Source organism: Macrotis lagotis, chromosome 5, assembly GCF_037893015.1.
Source record: "Macrotis lagotis isolate mMagLag1 chromosome 5, bilby.v1.9.chrom.fasta, whole genome shotgun sequence".
Taxonomy (NCBI): domain Eukaryota; kingdom Metazoa; phylum Chordata; class Mammalia; order Peramelemorphia; family Peramelidae; genus Macrotis; species Macrotis lagotis.
In genome coordinates, this window is record NC_133662.1 from 201,775,038 (window position 1) to 201,790,987 (window position 15,950).

General features: G+C 35.4%; 1 protein-coding gene across 3 annotated transcripts in view; it reads left to right on the top strand.

Annotated features, from left to right (window-relative positions):
* The window catches only part of SLC30A7 (solute carrier family 30 member 7), an 87,386-nt gene that overhangs the window by 57,212 nt on the left and 14,224 nt on the right, over nt 1-15,950 (top strand). The window contains exon 9 of one of the 3 annotated variants that reach the window (XR_012468640.1): nt 922-1,007. The exons of the other annotated variants lie outside the window; for them this stretch is intronic. The gene's annotated coding sequence lies outside the window, so the exon portion shown is untranslated. The remainder of the gene's footprint in view (nt 1-921; nt 1,008-15,950) is intronic. 3 annotated transcript variants of the gene reach the window in all.

Here is a 15,950-nt window from a genome sequence, read left to right on the forward strand (position 1 = left end):
ATTGGTAACATAAAGAAATCCTAATTATCTGAATTTATTTTATATCTTATGATTTAGCCAAAGGTATTGTTTCATTGAAATTTTAAATATACCTTTGCCTTATTTGAAGAAAAAAAGAGATTTTCTGGTTTCTTTTTTGTCTTTGCTTATCCCCCCCCAACATCCCCCCAATTCCCCCAAACTAGTTTTTCTAGTATTGTCAAATAGTAGTAGTGGCTACGGTCATCTTTACATTACCTTTGGTCTTATTGGAAATTATTTTGATTTATTCTTATTATATATAATTCTGGCTTTTGTTTTTATATATACATTTCTTATCATGTTAATTGGTTGGTTGGTTGTTGTCCTTGGTCACAGAGGATCAAAATTATATCACCTTGTTGGGGTCAAGGTACAGTGTAGTACAGTGTGTCCACCAGTGACTAATAAGAACAGTACAGCCTTGGAAAGCTTTACACAAGTCAGACACATATATTCCATATGAACATTTGGAGTTGAGATGTCACCTCACATTTCTTTTGAGCTACTGAACTTCTACTTGGCTCATAGAGTCCAGTACCTTCTTTGATGTAGGTATGCCATACAGGTCAGCCCTGTCCAAGTGTCTCCCATGTCTCACAATTGATTCCAAAGTTCTTTGAAGAGAGCTTGAGTGTCCTTGTATCTCTTCTTCTGACTTCTGTGTGAACATTTACTTTGTACGTGTTCCCTGTAAAATAGTCTTAGGTAAACATTTGAACAGTGTGGCCAGCCCATAAGAGTTGTGCTCTCTACTGTAGGTCTTAAAGGTTTGGCATTTCATCTTGAGAAATATTCAGTGTCCCATAAACTTCATCTTGCTAGATGATCTTCAGACTCTTTCTAAAATAATTCAACTGGTAGCATCTCAGTTTTCAGGTATGGTTCTGGTATTTTCTTCAGGTTTCTCAGTCATGCAACAATGAAGTCAGCACAACAGCTCTGGAGACCTACACCAGTTTCATGGCCCTCCCCTTCATTGCAGCCAGGTAAAGAATAAGTAGATTCCCCCGAACTCACTAATGGGTTTGAGGTCACTCAGTTACCCTCAACCTGGTGTAGCCTTTCCACCAGAATGGTTTAGTGGGGTGTGGCCACTGCATTTGCTACAACTTATTAAAGCCACAGGTGAAGAGTTTGGTAGCAGGTTGACATTCAAGATGGAAAACAGCCCTTAGACCAGAGGTTCTTGTCTTCCTTGTACATGAGTACAGCCCAATGGTTCACTTATTCTTACATTTACTAATATTTTGTTTTGATAGAATGTGTGCTGAATTTTGTCAAGTTTTTTCTGCATCTATTGATATAATATGAATTTTTGGTTGTTCTTGTTATTAAGATGGTTTATAATGTTAAAATGGTTTTTTAATGTTGAACCCATGCTGCATTTCTGATAAAAAAAAAACTTAGTCATAATATATAATCTTTGTGATAGGTCATCCATAAATTAAAACAGTGTTTAATAGTTTTTACCACTAACTTGGACAAGAGAGTAGATGGCAAGCTGATGAAATTTACAGATGAGAAAAGGCTGGAAAGAATAGTTAAGACAAATGTCTTGGATTTAGGTTCAAAAAAGTTAATTGTGTAAGTGTAAGGTAGGCAAAATGTATCTTCACAAAAATTTATGACAAAAAATTGGGGGAGAATTTTTTAGTGAACTATTATCTCAATATGAATCAAATGTATGATACTACTGCCAAAAAAGCTAAAGCAATTTTATGCTGAATTGAGAGAGGCTACATTAAATATTTTAATGATAAGAAAAAACAAATTCTCTGAAGATATGATTGTCAGTGCACAGAGAATTACTTAACCAAATTTGATTTTTGAAAAATAAGTAAATGCAATCAAAAGAATAAATACAAAACATGTCACAGTCTTATAAGAATAGAGATGGATCTGCTGAAGATCAGCATGATTAGGATGAATAGCTAAGGGGAATAAAAATGTCAGAATTTCTTTATCTATGAAGGAGGGAGAAGGAAGAGGATCAAAGAAGAAGTAGAACTCCTGATGGGGTAGATTTGATGATTATAATTAATGTCAGGAGAAACAGAGTTGTTTAATTTTAATTTTGCTTTTGTTTTCTTTAGCAAGGAGAATGACCTTTGTCTTAGAATAGAACAAAAATAGGTAATAATGAAGCTGTTATCCAAAATCAGTAAGAAAATAGGGAGATAGCACTTCACTGTCTGGTACCAATTCTAGTCACCTGACCCAGATAAACTAAATTCTCTGGGACTGACAGAATTGGCATATGATTGGTGAATATCACTCTCAGTGATATTTGAAAGATATTGGGAAATAGGAAAAATAATATAAAGAGTAAAGAAGGACAAGAGAGAAGTAGAGCTTAAAAACTTTAGGACAATGACTGTGTGAACATATAGAGAAGGAAAGAGGTATCACAAAGAACTAGTATGGCATCATCAAGAACCTGTCAAAGTTTGTTTACTTTTTTTAAAATGTGATTTCTAAACTAGTAGATCAGAGGAATGCTGTTATTATAGTTTGCCTAGATTTTAGCAAAATGTTTGATGAGAAATCTCATGTTATTGTTTCATAAAAGATGGAGCTATGTGGGTTAGGTTATTTATAACCACTCTATATAAATATATAATTATATTACATATATCATATAAAACCTATACATAAATATAGGTTATATATGACTAGATTTTATATATATATATGTATAGTTTATATATAAGTAGATTTTGAACTTGTTTAATGACTGAATTTCAAAGATTAGTCATTAATTGTACAATGGCATCTTAGAAGGACGTCTGTAGTGGTGTACCTCAGGGATCTGTACTTGGGTATGTTATTTAGCATTTTTATCAATCATTCAGATTAATGGTAGGTGATAACTCAGTGTCATCTGCAAATTTAATGAGGGTAAGACTGATAGTTAACTGAATGATTGAGTCAGGATCCAAAACCATCTTGACAAACTGTAGCACAAAGTTGACTAATCAGAAATAATTTAGTAGGAATAAATGTAAAGTCTTATACTTGGGTTCAAGAAATCCATTTTCATAAGAAAAAGATGGATGAATCATATCTAGAGAGCAATTCATGTGAAAAGAAAGCAGATTTAGTGGATTCCAAATTCAGTGTGAATTAGTATTATGATATAGCATCCAAAAAACTAATTTGAATTTAGACTTCATTAAGAGAGGCATAGCTAAGCAATAATGAAATGGTAGTTCCAATATACTCTCCAATATACTCATGGAAGGGAAAGGAGGGAGAAGGATCATTTATTATCTCACAAGGGAATCCATTCCATTTCTTAATATCTAACAAGTAATATATTGTTCAAATCACTTCCAGAATACTGTGTTCAGTTCTAAGTATAAAATTTTAATAAGGGCAGTGATCTGGAATTCAATGATTGCTAACGAAAATGATAAAATACCTTCTGGTTCGTGTCATATGAGGGTTGATCGAAGGAACTAAAACTTGTTGGCCTAGAACAGACTCAGGATAATGTAATGGCCATCTTCGTGATTTTCAAAGGCTGTCATGGGAAAGAGAGATTAAATTTGTTCTGTTTAGCACTAAAGGACAGAACTAAGTGGTGAGCAGTTGCAAAGAAGCTTTATTTCAAAGCAAAATAGCATGGTGTCTCACTGATGTATGACTCACTCTTAAATGATTAGATGACTAGTTATTAGTTGTAGTGTGTATTCATTTGAATTATTGTCTTCAATATTTGAAGGGCTGACACATAGGAAAGGGAATAGATTTATTCTTTGACCCCAGATGGCAGAATATTAAGCTTTTAGAAGATCCTCTGGTAGTTAGATATTAAAAAAATGCAATGCATTCCTTTGTGAGATAATAAATGGTCTTTCTGGGGCAGCTAGGTGGCGCAGTGGATAAAGCACCAGCCCTGGAGTCAGGAGTACCTGGGTTCAAATCCAGTCTCAGACACTTAATAATTACCTAGCTGTGTGGCCTTGGGCAAGCCACTTAACCCCATTTGCCTTGCAAAAAAACCCCCTAAAAAAATGGTCTTTCTCCCTCCTTTACCCTCCATGAGAACCTTCTAGCAATAGCTGGATGTCCATTTGATTAGAAGGAATGCATTTTCAGTTATTGTTTAAACTACATGACTGAGGTCTCTTTTAACTCTGAAATTCTCAAGTTTTGGTTAAACTATACATTAAATAAAAATATAGAAGTATATTTCAGTTCTGTTTTGTGACTAAATTGAAAATTAAAAAGAGAAGAGAGAGAGAAACAGGTGTAAAGAAACTTTCATTCAAATATTTTCTCCATTTTTTGGCCTCATGGCATAATCTTAAATCCATATTGTATTTTTTTCCTATTATATATATATGTATATATATACATATATATATATATATATATGAATCATACTTTGCTTTTTTCCATTGTGGCCTGCAGGAAATTAGAGGCTCTTCACCACTAGACTCTTACTTTTTTTCCCTAGTTATTTAATGATGTTTTTCATTGTTTTATCAATAAGGTTATACATTCCTTGAGTAGGTGACCATATCTTGTGCTGCTTTCTATTCTATCATAGGGCTTAGCACATGGGCTTCTATTATTCCCTATTGATTGATATTGGGATTACAGATTTAGAGCTGGAAAAGACCTTAGTATCCTTTGAATCTAACTCCCTTATTTCACACTTGTGAACACTAAGGCAAAGACGTTAAATGATTTGTTCAGGTTTGGACACATAGTATTTGGAGAAAGATCTGAACCTGACTAGGTCACAGTTCAGCAAACTTTTGTTGTTTTTCAAAGTTCTTTTTTAGTTTATTTTATATTATTACAATAATCTTGTTATGAGAGTAATCATAACCCCCCCCAAAAAAAATAGTGAGAGAGGAAAAAAAAAACAAGTGTACTGAACAGTCTGTGTTCAGATTTCAATGGCTCTATCTCTAGGATGAGTTGCCTTCCCCATCATAGCTACCAGAGAAGTTGCTTCAATATTTTTCCCACAGTTGCTATCACTAGCTGTATTTCCTTCCACTCTATTCTTCCCCACTCTCATCTATTCCATTCTCTTGTCTCCTTTCATCCTCTGTGCTGCATACTCAGAAGTGTGTTGTATCTGAGCACCCTCTCCCATGACTTTCCTTCTCTTCTATCAGCTATTTCCCCTTGCCCCTCATTTTTCTCTAGGGTAAGATAGATTTCTATACCCTATTAAGTATGTTATTTCCTCTCTGAGTCATTTCTGATGATAATGAAGGCTCACTCATTCCCCCTCATCTTCTGCCACTCCACTCCATTGTAAAAGCTTTTTCTTGACTCTTATGTGAAATATCTTAACCCCTTCTTCCTCTCCTTTCTCTTCCTCCCAGTACTCTCCTTTATCGCCCATTGACTCCATCTTTTTACTATATTATACCATTATTTTCAGCTCCTTCCTGTGCCTTGTCTATATCTATATCTATATCTATATCTATATCTATATCTATATTCCTTCTAACTGCTCTTGTGAATGAGAAAGTTCACATGTTATCAATATCTTCTTCTCATGCAGGACTACAAACAGTTCAACATCATTAAGATCCTCATAATTAGTTCTTCTCATCCACCCTCTCTGTGGCTCCTCCGAGTCTTATAAATGGAGATGAAACTTTCTGTTCAGCTCTGGTTGTTTCAATAAAAAAGTTTGAAAGTCCTCTGTTCCATTGATAGTCCCTCTTTTCCCTTGAAAGAGGATGTCCAGTTTTGCTGGGTAGTTGATTCTCAGTTGTAAAGCAAGATCTTTTGCCTTCTGGAATATTGTATTCCAAGCCCTATGAGCACTTAATCTCAGTGCTGCCAAATCCCGTGTAATACTGACTATAGAGCCACAGTAGCTGAATTGCTTGTTTCTGGCAGCTTTTAGTGTTTTATCTTTGACTTGGGAGTTTTGTAATTTGGCTATAACATTCCTGGCAGTTTTTCTTTTGGGATCTCTTTCAGTAGGTGATGGGTGAATTCCTTCAATTTCTATTTTACCTTCTGCTTTAAGATCTCAGGGCAATTTTGCTGTATTATTTCTTGAAATATAAAGTCTAGGCTCTTTTCCTGGTCATGACTTTCAGGTAGCCCAATAATTTTTAAATTATCTGTCCTGGATCTGTTTTCAAGATCAGTAGTTTTTCCAATGAGATATTTCATATTTTCTTTCAATTTGGGGAGTGGGTGGGTATAGCTTTATTTCTTCCTGAGTTCTCACAAAGTCATCAGCTTCTTTTAGTTCCATTCTGCATTTGAAGGAGTTACTTTCTTCAGAGAGCTTCTTTATGTCCTTTTCCAGTTGGCCAATTCTGCTTTTTTAAAGCATTTTTTCCTCCTTTGCCTTTTGTGTTGCTTTTTCCATTTGACCTAAACTGATTTTTAACATTATTTTATTCATTATTTTTGTATTTCTTTGACTAAGTTGCTGACTTGATTTTCATTATGTTATCTGCATCACTCTCATTTCTTCTCCCAATTTTTCCTCCATCTCCCTTTAATTGCTTTTTTCCCTTCAGGTTTTTGTAAGGCAAATGGGGTTAAGTGGCTTGCCCAAGTCCACACAGCTAGGTAATTATTAAGTGTCTGAGACTGGATTTGAACCCAGGTACTCCTGACTTCAGGGCTGGTGCTTTATCCACTAGCCACCTGGCTGCCGCCCCCCCCCCCCAATTGCTTTTCAAAGTCTTTTTTGAGCTCATCCATAACTGAGCCAATTTTCTATTTCTTTTGGAGGTTTTGAATACAATAGCTTTGATTGTCTTCATCTGAGTATGTAATTTGATCCTCTGTGGGACCAAAGTAATTTTCTTTGGTCAGATTCTTCTTTTTCTGTTGTTTGCTCATTTCCTCAGCCTATGACTGATTTACTGTACTTCCAAGGCTTTGGGGAGTTTTTGCGATACTCTACAGGGATCTTAATTCCTCCAAGGTCTTATGAGAGGCTCTGCCTACTCTCTTACCTGTGTTCAGGTCCTCTCCTTTGCCCTGGAGCTGTGAGAATGGTACCTGTTTGGCTGTGGTATTGTTGTGGGGGCTCAGACTGCAACCTGGATCTGAGTGAGGGCAAACAGCAGAATCCTGCCCCAGGGAGAGCAGAGAGAGAGACCTCCTGACCCCCTTACCTTCTGTGGGCTGAGAGCTCTGGACATGCTAGGTAGCTCTGCTGACTCCTGCCTGCTGCAGGCTCTCACCGCAGTGCGGCTCTAAGGCTGGAGCTCCACTCCACACCCACTCTGGTGTGGCAGAGTTCTCTCACCACCCCTTCAAACTGTCCCCAAAGATTTCTGAGCTAAGAGGTCTTGAAACCGCCCCCTCTGCCACCGACCCAGGCTGGACTGGCTGGCTGTGCTGCACTGTGGCTTCAGCTGCACTGTGGCTTTTTCCAACTCTGGGTCCTGGTGGAACAGACCTTTCCTGTGGAACTAATGTCTCTCTGTGGGTTCTGCACCTCTAAATTTTGTCTAGAGTCATAATTTCATGACTCTTGCAGTTTTTGGGGGGGAAACGAGTTTCCAGGAATTCCTTCCTTCACACAGCCATCTTAGTTCTAACCCCCGCCCCTTAGTAAACATTTACTATGTACTCACTATATGTAGTCCACCCTCACTCCCTTTTGGACTTGGGAGGCGTAGAGTTACTATGAAAACATTCGGTTCAAGGATTCTCAATTGAAATAGAGCTCAAAGATAATATAGTCCAATATGTACCTAATCAAAAATCCCCTATGCAACATACTGATCAAGTCCAGTGAGAGGAAATATGTTGCATTGAAGATTAAGGGTCATGATTGAACTGCCTTGGGATCCTAAGAATAGTAATATTGTTTCAATGGGAAAATGTACCCCAAGTGCACTTAAACTTTAAGAAAATACACTTAAACGTTAAGAAAATAACCTATTGGGGTGGCTAGGTGGTGCAGTGGATAAAGCATGGGCCCTGGAGTCAGGAGTACCTGGGTTCAAATCCAGTCTCAGACACTTAATAATTACCTAGCTGGGCCTTGGGCAAGTCACTTAACTCCATTTGCCTTGCGAAAACCTTAAAAGAAAAGAAAACAAGCTATTAATAAAGAAATTCAGGGCTGTCATCTATTGCAGTGTTTCATTCTGAAGTTCCCTAATTAACAAAGTAAAAAGGGGATGTATATATGAACAATTTAGTTTGGCAAGCATTAAATTCCTATTATTGTGTGTCATGTTTTGTTATGCTTGGGGATATAGACAAAACCAATACAGTCCCTGATGTCAAGGAACTTATAGTTTATTGGGAAGATATGGATACAAATAAGTAGAAATTAATTTGAAAGTAGAGTGAGCATTAATATCTGGGGTATCAGGGAAGTCTTCATGCAATTGACTGAATCTTTTTTTTTTTTTATTTTTGCCAGGCAGTGGGGTTAAGTGGCTTGCCCAAGGCCACACAGCTAGGTAATTATTAAGTGTCTGAGGCCAGATTTTGAACTCAGGTACTCCTGACTCCAGTGCCAGTGCTCTATCCACTGGACTACCTAACTGCCTCTGAGCTGACTGAATCTTGAAGAAAGATTTTGTAAATTTGTAAAATTGAAGGGAGAGCAAGTAATGAATTTGAAGAACAGTTCAGTTTGGCTTGAACACAGTATGGTTGAAAGGGAATAATATGGAATATGCTGAAAAGTATAGCTAGATTGTGGAAGACTTTAATACCAGGCTTTGTATTTTAGGAGTTTGCATTTCATAATGTAAATTAAATAATAAAACTGTTAAATGTTTGGTATCTTGAGTACAAATGGTCTGCATTCTGTGCCTCAGGCTTATTTTGACAAAATGGTCTAGAGAGGGGAAATATTGATTGCACAGTGACTAGTCAGGATGTTTTTTAAATGTTCAAAAGAAATGATGAGAATCTGTGAGTAAAGAAATGCCAGATATGAGATGTTGGTAATATAAAATGGATAAGATTTAGTGCCTAATCACATATGGGGAATGAAAATTATAGCCTTCCCTTAAAGCCATCCATGACTGGGATCTGGGATTGCTGCTAATTTTTGGAGCTGGAGTTGCCACCTGTGGGAAAAAGGATCATCCTCATTATAGGTGGTATTGTTCGTGGGAGCTGTCATCAGAATTAGTGGAGTTTATTCCTGACATCCCAAACTAGAACTCAGAATTAATTACACCATTTATAAATGGTGTAAATGATGGATTTTCTAGTACAATTACTAGAGTATTTCAATACTATTAGTACTCTATTACAAATTAAGTAAGCTGTTTTGATCTGATCTCCAAATAGAATAACTATTTATAAAATTATTTGTGTTTGAAGTTCTAAATAATTGATTGCAAAATATCCTTTGATACTTAGTTTACAGAATAGGATTCAGGCTATCTCCATATTTGTTTCTGCCTCCCATCTCATTTATTGATACAGGTTTCCAACAGTTACTTGTGATAATTGAGTTCAAATTCTCTAGTCTTTTTTTCCAAAATTAAAAAAAATGGGAGAGATATAGACGACAGTTACTGAAACAAACAAATCAATCCATCAAACATATATTAAACTTGTACCATATACCATGTATTATACTTGAGGACACAGATACAAAATTAAAATAATTCCTTTCTTCATTTTCTTAGTGTAGTTCAAGTGTAGCTCTAAAAAGTTATTTTTGCAAGCAATTTTTTTCTCCCAGTTCTTTAGATCGGTTCTCAAAGTTAAATACTAATTTAAGTTCTGAACTACATTCAGAAAGAATATTCAGCAATAAACTGAAAAGAATCTTTTCTAAAATTTTTATTAAACTACATTTATTATCATGAAAAGCTGTAGCCAGCATAAAGGTACCAAACAATCAAATGAGAAGGAATACTGTTTAAGAGCAGTGCATAGCATCAGTAGGATTTTTTTTTTAATTTTTGCAAGGCAATAGGGTTAAGTGGCTTGCCCAAGGCCACGCAGCTAGGTAATTATTATCTGAGGTTGGATTTTAAACTCAGGTACTACTCCTGACTCCAGGGCTGGTGCTCTATCCATTGTGCTACCTGACTGCCCCAGGATTTAAAAAAAAAAAAAAGGAACAGAAGTTTACTTCAAGTTTAAAATAATGAGACCCGTTTGGACCCCAAAATCAAATCTGTCCTTAGGGCAAATTGTCCTTAGGCATTGCTTAGTTAATTTTTTATCTATTTATTTATTTTTAGTAAAGATTGTTAAAGGGGGAAATGGCCTTACAGAACACGAAAATAGTTCTTTTTATCTTTCCAAGCACCTCTAGTTGTTCTTATTATTATTGTTGTCATGTACATATTGAAATAATAGATGCTAAAAGAAAATAATGCATATTTCACAGTTGACTTTGTTGAGAGTACAAACCACAAACCAAACTGAAGAAAGACAGAAGACAGAAACAATCAGAATAATGTTTTTCCCAGCAACAAATTGTAATTGTCAGTTCATTATTATTCATTTTGTTGACAGCTTTAAGTTGACTTCTTGTATTGTGGTTTGCCTTGGTAAAGAAAAATTCATTACCCATAGTTGCTTTTTAAGCTTGGTTATTCTAAAGAAAGTGCTCTAGTTTCAAGTTTGAGGGAAAAGGCATATTGATAGTATGAGATAAATTAGAACATCTTTACTAGTACCAAGAATATTAAGTGCATCAGAGTGTTTAGTACAAACAGCATTTTCATCTTTTTCTATTTTTCTGCATATTTATTAATCAGCTTTTGGGATGCACATGTACATTTAAAACATTGTTTAGTTGTTAATGTTTACATTTGAATTCTTTTGAATATAAAAAATGAGGACCAATGATGACAGGTGAGAACTGCCAGAGTCTCTTCTGCTTCAAAAGATAAGGAATGTGCATTTTGAACTGACACAGAAAAACATTCAGGAAAGAAGAATAAGGTCAGATATATTCAGTAGGAACATAATTAACTGGGAGCCATTTAATGAAATTCCGTATAAAATAGTATATGTGTAATAAGCATTTAGGTATTCTAAACTCTCATACAATAGAAAGAGCCCTTGGAGGCAGAGAAGGTTAATTTTGAATTTTAGCTCTTTCATGTACTATACAGATGTAACTTTGAGCAAATGACTTAAATTTTTTCTCAGCCTTAATTTCCTTATCTCTGAAAGGGAATTACTTGTACCATCTACTTTAGAGGCAATTGTGAAGGAAACTTTTGTAACTCAAAACATTACATAAATTGTTATTCAGGTAGTATAGAAAAACAAAAGAAAAGATCAGATTTTTTAAAATGCTGAGGTAAATATTAGTGGGAAGTTTATTTAACTTCTTATTTGCAGTAAGTATTATCTCTCTAGTAGCGATATTGAATAGACTTATTAATGTATGGTATTTTTGTACTATAGAATTGTATGAAATTAATAATTTTGTTTCTAGCAATATAACTACCAATTATTTTTTGTTATTGATGTTATAATTTCCTCTGGATAATTCACTTGACTTTGTAGTCCTTTTTTTTAGTTCAGTATATAAATATTTGTTTATTGCGAAGTAATGAATAACATTTTTAGAATAGAATTTCTAAATGGGAAGACTTAGTGGTCATCTAGTCCAATCTTCTGTAAGATATCCCTGACAAACTATCATTCAGCCTCTTTATATAAAAGGAACCTTCTACCTTTGCAGAAGAATTCATTCAATTTTTGGGATACTCTAGTTTTTTTGAATGTTCTTCACTACACACACACACACACACACACACACACACACACACACACACACACGGGGTGGGGGGGAGAGAGAGAGAGAGAGAGAGAGAGAGAGAGAGAGAGAGAGAGAGAGAGAGAGAGAGAGAGAGAGAGAAATCTGCCTGTCTCTAAATTCCAACAAACTACCAACTATAAATTTCTATTTTGGCATTGTGCTATTAAGAAGAATAAATATGACACATTATTTTATTTCATTGTATCAGGTTTGAAGACATGTATCATATCCCCTGTCAAAGCTTCTTTTTTCCTAATTAATAGCACCATTTCCTTCATATGACATGACTTGAAGGCCTTTCAGTTTCCTGATTACCTTTTTTCCTAGATTTCCTAGATTTCCTAGATTTCAGTAGAGCACTAGCCCTGAAGTCACAGGACCTGAATTCAAATGTGACCTCATTCTTACTAGCTGTGTGAACTTGGGCATATTGCTTAATCCTGACTGCCCCACATCAAGGGTCATCTCCAGGTATCCTGATTCATATCTTCCCACTGCTCTCAGATGGCTCTAGAGGAGAAAGTGAGGCTAGGGACTTAGCACAGCACTTCTCCTTACATACCCCCCCCCATTCAAATCCAATTCATATACATGTCATTGTCTTCTTTGAAAATTAAAGAAAAACATACAATTTGTCACTGTACTTCTTTATATGATGTTCAAAACAGAGCACAGTATTTTAGATGAGGTTGACCAGAATGTAAAGCACTCTGTGATTCTGTATCTTCCATTAATGTCTTGCTGAGATACTTCATTGTAGAGGAGAGGTCAAAGAGTCTGCCAGTGAAATTTTTCTTTTGGTAGGTCCTATCGGGTTGAAAAGCCTTGAGTACAAGAAGCACATATATGTGCTGATGTCAAGATGGCTTTGTGGTCTAAAGAAAGGGTGGGAATCTTTTTTTCTGCCAAAGTCATTTGGATATTTATAACATCATTCACAGGCCATATAAACTTATCAACTCAAGAATTAGCCTTCTATATTTGGTCAAACATCTAATTGATTAATTAACCTCTAAAAAGCTCCTAGATTTATTGACTTTCTAGTTCTGTCTGTGGTTGCCATGGCATCAGCAGACCAAATGATTTCATACTTCTTATATGGCAGCGTGGGCCAGTTCCTCACCCTGGTCTAAAGCATTAGACTCAAGTGCATTCTTCTGGTTTTTGTCAGGAGACATGGGTTGAATCCCACTTCTGACATGTCTTTGTCATCTGAGGAACTTCCTAGCTAAGTGTGAAGAATTCTGTCATTGTAGGGTTAACTCCTAAGGAAGCATTCTCTCTCCAGTCATAGCAACTCATGAAAAATTTCTGCTAAGACCAGGGTCATGATTTTCATTGTTGCAGAGAGTGCTCACAAGTCATAAAGGAACACGATTTTGAATTCTTAAGCTTAAGTTACATTAGCTTTTGGAACAGCCACATTGAATTTTACTATTTTTGAGCTGACAGTAAACAGAATTTTCTAAGGCCTTTTCACGTAGATTACATTAAACCAGACTTCACAAATTCTGTACATGTACAGTTGAGTTTTTAAATCTAAGGATAGAGCTTTATATTTATCTCTATTGTATTTCATTTTATTATATTTGATTTGTTCTTTTAACTTTGGGAGACTTTGTTGAACCCTGATTTTGCAATGCATCAGGGTAGCCAGCTTGCTAGGCAGAGTGTTGAACTTGGAATCAGGAAAACCCCAGTGAAATCCCACTTACTATTATTCTGCATCCCTAGCAAGCAACTTAACTTATCAGCCTCAGTTTCCTCTACTTTTAAATGAGGATAATAACAGCCTTTACTTGTGAAGTTTAGATAAGATGACAAATATACAGGGCTTTGTAATCCTTGTAAACCATACCTATTTGCTTGTTTTTTATTGTTATTAACTATCCCTCCCAGCTTTATATTGTGACTACATTTGAAACACATGCCTTTTGTTATCTTCATCCAAATCATTAAACTGTTAAACTGCAACAGAATCAAGGACAGGGTCCTTGAATCATGGTTAATTCTGATCCATTCATCCACACTTTGGTTAAAAGCTCATTCATCCAGCCATGTTTCTATTCAGTAGATTATCAGCAAGTCCCCAATTTAAAATATTGTTCATAGGGTTGTTTCAGGATACTTGGTCAAATGTCTTGTTGAAATTTGGATACACTTTACCTAGTATACACAACACCTGATGTGTTGTTAGATTTCATATGTAAATTACTTCTCTTCTGATTAATCATTCTGATAAAGAATATGGGAAATGATTTAATTCCCTTTTATTCTGGAATATTTGGAATATGATTCTTTTTTTCCTTCATTTGACAACCGTATTATTTTTTTTTTGCAGGTTTTTTTACAAAGCACTTAAGTCACACATGCTTGTTGGAAACCTTTCTACCAATCTGTATGTTCTTGTTACTGTGTCAACCATGCTTCCAATAAAATAATTCATTTTTGCATTAGCAAATAACTGAACAGTTAGCTTCTTATGAACTGTTAGTGTTGCACTTATATTGAGTCAGTAAACAAGAACTGTTTTTGTAGACATTTAAAGGAGTTTATTTTAGATTTTTTAAAAACTTCCCATGGATCAATCATAGTATATTTGTTTTTTATTTAAGTGGTCTTTGAGCATCAGAAATTGAAATTAGCTATTAGAGCTTAATCATTTAAGCTCATCCACTCCTAATTACCCAGGCATGAATTTAGATGTTTGTCATTGCTTTTCTGGAACTGTACAGTGGCATGAAATCTTGTCAATATTAGCTGCCTTTCTTTTCCATCCTTGTCCTCGGATTAGTTTTTTTTTAAAGGTTTTTGCAAGGCAAATGGAGTTAAGTGACTTGCCTAAGGCCACACAGCTAGGTAATTATTAAGTGTCTGAGACTGGATTTGAACCCAGGTACTCCTGACTCCAAGGCCGGTGCTTTATCCACTACGCCACCTAGCCGCCCCCTGTCTTTGGATTAGTTTTGCTAATTTTCTTTTCCAAAGTTATTTGAGCTTTTATTGTATCTCTATTCCTCGGTGTTTGCTTTCTTTTGGCAAAACATCTTTTTTTGATCTAAGTTATAGTACTTTTAGCTTAACTTGAAGTCAGCATTCTTTATGGTTGGTAAAGATACTTGGGAGTAAGAAGGAAAAACCACACAATAATTGAATCTCTCTGAATGAACTCATTGACTTCTCTCAGCCCCACTTCATGTCATATTTGAATGATTCAGCTAGGAAGAAAATTGTCATCTGCTCAAACAGAATCTGTCTCTTGTAGCACTGTTAAATTACATATATATATAAATACATGTTTCACCCAACAGAGTTAAAATTAAATTAAAGAATTTCATGGTACCTACTCCATTCTGGATACTTTCTCCAGTCTCAAGGTTCTTAGGTATAGAGAAGTGAAACTTGCTATTGCTGTTTATTCATTCATTCATGACGAACATTGATAAGTACTTATTAGTATTCTACTAATATTTTGGGGGTTGTTTTATTTAATAGGATAGGAGTTGATCTTGCCCTTTGATTTCATTGGGCTAAAGAAATTCCTGTGAGGAAACTCTCATCAATCAAATCTACAAACAACTTCTTTGTATTGTTTAGTATTAGAGAGTTGCCTGGACCATTAAGCATTTAAGTGACTTTCCCAGGAACACATAGTTGCTGTGTCAGAAACAGATCTTACCTTGGCCTTTTCAATCTATGTACTATGGGAGAGGGCTGGGTAACCCTGGTCAAATTACTTGACCTATTTGTCTTAGTTTACTCATGAGAATGGCAAACCTAGTATCTCTGCCAAGAAAGTTCCAAATGGGATTCATGAAGAGTTGGCTATGACTGAAAAATGACTGAATAGTGTGACTGCCTCCACATTTCTGGAGTATTTTAAAATTTCTCAAGTTTATAAAGCAATTCTCAGCAACTCTAAGGAAGGCAATACAAGTATTTTTATCATTATTTTACATTTAACAAAACTGAGGCACAGAAAAATTGAGTAATTTCCCTAAGTTCACACAGTTAAATCTCTGAATTCTTAAGCCTGCCAGCATTTTGTTCACTACATCCTGATTTTCCCAGAAGAAAGCCCTGCCATAGTTTTAGTCATTTAATGTAAGATATCCAAGTTTCATTTGCTTTAAATTACATTTTTGAGATTTTTCTTTTTCTCTCCTTTCTAGTACCCCTTTTCTAGTTTTTTTTTTCAGCACAACACAAATTCAGC